Source organism: Silurus aristotelis (assembly GCF_946808225.1).
Source record: "Silurus aristotelis genome assembly, chromosome: 21".
In the NCBI taxonomy this organism is placed as follows: Eukaryota; Metazoa; Chordata; class Actinopteri; order Siluriformes; family Siluridae; genus Silurus; species Silurus aristotelis.
The window spans coordinates 1081522-1087186 of NC_139594.1; positions in this window are offsets into that span (position 1 = coordinate 1081522).

Consider the following 5665-nt stretch of genomic DNA (forward strand, 5'->3'; position numbering starts at 1 on the left):
TTGTCTCACTGCGGCAGGAACAGAGACGTTCATCAGATATGTTTCAATACCATAAATAAATGACATCTCATCAGGTGTGTTATCAGATTAACTAGGACATTTTTAACTGTGTGTGTGTGTGTGTGTGTGTGTGTGTGTGTGTGTGATATATTCTGTGAGTCTTGATGTACCTATAATATTGCTACTGTGTGGAAGTGGAGCAAAAACAAATCACACCTTACAAGAAAACGTCTTTCTAATATCTGAGGTCAAAAGTGCAGGCTATTTGTTGGTACCCTGAATAGTGATTCTACAGTAGGGGTGGAGTTTTTCTTATGAAGCCCCACAGCTATATAACAGCCTCCAAATTAAAATCCTACAGAATTCCTCAGTATTAACTGAAAATTACCTCAGGGTGATTGATTAGAGATTATTTTAGGTAGATCAGTTCCTGCAAACGAATCTGCTAACACGTAAAAAATAAAAACTAACACCTCCTCAATAAAGAAATCCCTTTAAAAAGCTTTACTGGTGGTGACTAAAATCACATTTTTTTTTTTTTTCAATGTAATTTACATATTATTAATTAATGCAGCGATAACGTTAGCCTCTCCTCACTGTTCAAATCTCCTCACCATTAGTCACACAGTACACTGGAATATACAGTTGTAGAAAAAAAGGACACTGTATGAAAGCAAATGGAGAAGAGCCTGGACAGGTGGAGGTACACGCTGGAGAGATGGGGAATGAAAGTCAGTAGGAGTAAGACAGAGTACATGTGTGAATGAGAGGGAGGGCAGTGGAGGGGTGCGGTTGCAGGGAGAAGAGGTGGAGAAGGTGGAGGAGTTCAGGTACCTGGGGACAACAGTGCAAAGTAATGGAGAGTGTGTTAGAGAAGTAAAGAAAAGAGTGCAGGCAGGGTGGAGTGGGTGGAGAAGAGTGATAGCAGGAGTGATTTGTAATAGAAGAGTATCTGTGAGAGTGAAGAAAAGAGTGCAGGCAGGGTGGAGTGGGTGGAGAAGAGTGATAGCAGGAGTGATTTGTGATAGAAGAGTATCTGTGAGAGTGAAAGGGAAAGTTTATAGGACTGTGGTGAGACCTGAGATGTTGTATGGATTAGAGACAGTGGCATTGAGTAAAAGACAGGAGGTGGAGCTGGAGGTAGCAGAGCTGAAGATGTTGAGATGTTCGTTGGGAGTGACGACGATGGACAGGATTAGAAATGAGTTTATTAGAGGACAGTGCATGTAGGACGTTTTGGAGACAAGGTGAGGGAGGTGAGATTGAGATGGTTTGGACATGTGCAGAGGAGGGACATGGGGTATATCAGTAGGAGAATGCTGAGGATGGAGACACCAGGAAGGAGGAAAAGAGGAAGAACAAGGAGGTTTATGGATGTGGTGAGGGAAGACATGCAGGTAGTTGGCGTGAAAGAGTTAGATGTAGAGGACAGGGGGTATGAAGACGGATGATCCACTGTGGAGACTCCTAATGTGAGCAGCCGAAAGTAGATGAAGAAGATATAAGCCTGAGATAATACTGAATACTGAGGGATTCAAGTAATATAATATATAGACAGTTAGTTAGGTGTGCTCCTGACTGTTGGAGTGAGAGTGAACACCATGGTGAGATTGAAAGAGCTGTCTGAAGGCTTTCAAAGGTGGATTGTAGCAGGGTTAGGGTTAGGGTCTCAAAAGAATTCAAAATAAGCTGTTCCACTGTCTTAATAAAGTCTACACTGCCAACATGCCCAGGTCTGGTCTTCCAAGCGAATTCACCGCAAGAGCAGGCTGCAAGATGTTAAAAGTAGTCAAAAAACCCTAAAATGTGATCATGGGACCTACAGCAGACTCTTGCTACTGTTGATGTGAAAGTGCGTGTCAAAAAGGGATTGCACAATTTTATCTTCCATGGGAGGGGTTAAAGGAGGAAACCTTTGCTCTCTAAGAAAAACATGAAGTTTGCCAGAGAGAACGTAGACACAGGACTTCTGAAAAAATGTTCTTTGGACAGATGAGTCTAAAATTATATTATTTGTACACCGGAACAGAGGACATGTTACAATATACCAAATACTACAATCCAGGAAAAGAACCTCATACCAACTGTGAAACATGGAGTTGAAAGTGTCCTAACCAGCTCACTATCATAGAATCCACCATTAATTCTACTGTGTATTAAAGGCTGCTTGAGGAACATGTAAGACCATCTGTAAAAAAAATTAAAGCTGAAGTAGAACTGGACCCTGAAACATGACAATGGTCCAAAACATACCAGTAAATCCTCCAAGGACCTACTGAAAACTAAGAAATAAAGATTCCTGGGATGGCCAAGTTAATGCCCAGATCCCACTGAGATGCTGTGGGGTGACTTGAAACATGCTGTAAATGCAAAAAAGCCCTCAAACATCTCACGGCTGAAAGAATTCTGCTCTGAGGAGGGGGTCAAACTTTTCCTCATACTGATGTCCAGGACTGATAGATGGCTACAAGAAGCATCTCACTGAAGTTATTTCAGCCACTATGGGTAACACTAGCTAGGGGGTAGGGTGTTCTAATGTTTTCCTCATTTAGAATACACATTTGTTGTTGATACCATTTGTTTAATGAGTAAAAAGTTAATTGTGTTGTTTACCTGTAATTATATAACTTTCTTTAGGTGTGGAACTCTCCAGTTGCTTTACTGTTTGTACTGTTAGCTGAACATTCGGCAGAACACACCACACAATCTTTTACCGGTTTTTGACGATGACGTTTTGCTGGACATTGTAGTTGGCGAAGCCGCGGTGCTCTTCAAAGACTTTAAGACGAACTTCTTCCCGAACTCTGCTGCTTTGTGTTTCGCTGAAACTGGTTGAATAACGGACCAAAACGGTGGCGTGGCAGCAGCTCGCAGCAGCTGCTCCAGATCAAAAATAGTGCTACTTTTACTTTGTAGCCCGCCTTACTCAAGATATGGACATCGGAGCAACCAGTGTCCTTGTATATCACCGTTGTGGTAGGAACAACAGTCCAGGAACACAGAAACAACCCCAACAACACAACAATCGATGATCAGCGGCAGAAGCTATGCGACCTCGGCGCGCTGGAGGCCTGGTTCTACAATTTTTCAAATAATGTCCAACATAATAGCATAACTTTGTAGTAGAAGAGTCCGGGTGGTGAACTGGCCTGCCTGCAGTCTAGACCTTTCAGCATTTTGAAAAAATTGCCGCTTTATTAAACGAAAAATACGCCAATAAAGACCCAGGACTGCTGAGCAGTTAGACTCTAATATCAGGCAAGAATGGGACAACATTCCTCTCATAAAACTTGAGCAACTGGTTGTTGACAGTGGTAAACATGGTGCAGGTCACAACCCCCGTCTCGAAACCCTCTGTGAGCTATATTTGTGAGCTTCAGGAGCCTCAGCGAGAACTGCGAGGAGTATAAGCTCTGTCCTCGGATATTGCCGCTCGGGAGTGGAGCGATGGCACTGACATGCAGCCGGCTCTCTCGGGAACCGACTCAGCGCGCTCCGCTTCGGGAATTTGTTTTGCTCTTTTTTTCAGACGAACATTTGACAGTCAATTCAACACTTACACACAGAGTGCTTCGTAAACAAGCAGAAGCTGGCGCTTGCCTCGCACCATGTGCATTTTAAACTTCCTGGTCATGACGTCACCACGCCGGTGTTGACCAGCGTCCAATTTTTGACTGATTACACACATTATTTCAGAGCGTGAACACTCGGAGGCGTTCCCAAAGCGTTTCAACGCAGCTCGAGTCCCTGAAAGGGAACAGAAGGTTTGACAGATAAACACTTCAGATACTTCTTCAGCTCACAAATAAATACATACAAAAAAAAAATGTATAAATTATATATATATATATATTGGATATATATTTTACAAAATATTTTAATGAAAAAGTTCTGATGTTTATTTAAATGATGATAATAATTATTATACAATTCTATAAATTATACAATAATATCAAATGACATCATCTGTTAAACACACACACACACTTTTTTATCAGGCTGTATATTTTAATTTGATTCCATGTAGACTTTAATATCCAAGTTCAAGAATCTGAAATGACAAAGTGAAAGTACTTGTTTTTTTCCCTCAACGACATTTTGCAGAAGCAGCGGTTTTTTAACGGTAAGTAGTATATCTCTCTTTTTTTCTCTCTCTCTTTCTCTCTCACTCTCTCTCTCTCTACCTCTCTCTCTCTCTCTCTCTCTCGCTTACTCTCTCGCTCTCTCGCTCTTAGAAAAAAAGAGAAGAATGTGTTTACTCTCTCGCTCTCTCGCTCTTAGAAAAAAAGAGAAGAATGTGTGAAAATGTGTGTATATTATGTGTAAAACAGCAATACTGAAAATTTATGAGTTCTTGAGGTAAACTGCAGTAAATTCTCTTGAACAAACCGGAAAAAGGAAACAGGTGCAGTTGCTGCAAACATTGCTGGAACATGTTCTTCATCCTGTTTTTTATTTGACAAACCATCTGAAATATTTGATTTAGATGTGAGACATGACTCGTTCAGAGCTTTTCTACACCTCATGAGCGTCTCACAAATAGAAGCTGAGAAGGAAGCAGGAAGGAAGTGAGTTCAGACTGAAGTTCTGAGTTACTGTGCAGAACATCACTGGGGGCTGCTGCAGGGTTGAGCAGCATTACAAAAACAACACCAAGTGCTGTTTTGAAGGTAAATATATAAAGTGCATATAAAGTAAAGACAATTATTTTCTTTACACATGCAACAGAAATAACAGATATTCCCTGATATACTGTATACCCCAGCTGTGTGAATATTTCAAATATACACAATATTTACAAGAAACCCAACATATATAGAGCATGAAGGGCAGATAAAGTTTATCTGTGAGCTAGACAGAGTTGAGTATTTATTAGTATTTTTTTTTTTTTGTGTGATTCAGACCTACATTCATTAGTTTATTTCCCCAATCTCTTTCTAAACCATGAATCCAGTTTCCACAGACGTCTCTGTGATAAGGCAACATAACGTGTCAGCTGTAGTTTGTAGACATTGACAGAGAGCTATTTTGTCCCCTTGTGGATGTGTATGAGGACCCTGTAGCAGCACAAGTATTAAAACATAAAAACACATGAAAATTATTATTTTTATTATTATTATTATTATTATTATTATTATTATTATTATTATTATTATTATTATTATTATTATTATGTATTGTTAAGGGTTGGGTGTAGCCAACAGGTTGCTCTGTTCAATCCAGAGCTTGAGTATATATTGATGTTAGTTTCCAATTTTGTAAAATGCCCCCTGTTGCTCAGTAGCGCCAGTAGATGGTGATTTCTGTTGTTGTGAAGGATTATTTTTTATCAGCCTAAATTATGATCACATAATAGTACAGTAGGTGATGCTATATTGAGACTTCTGACCAAAAGATGTCCTAGTCTGCTACTGACCTGTGGATAAGATGTGGTTTGATGGTAAAACTACAATACAATTGGTACATAATTACAATATCTGACTTTCCAATACACAGCTGTGACTCCATGAAGAGTGCGTGCAACCATGAACCTTTCAATCGAAAATGTCCGAGACAGGTAAGTGTTGCTGCATAAACGAATATCAGGATACAGTCACTGTGTTTGGAGAATTAACTTCAGTGAACTGACATCTCAATATTATATTCTGCTTTTGCTGTAATTTTT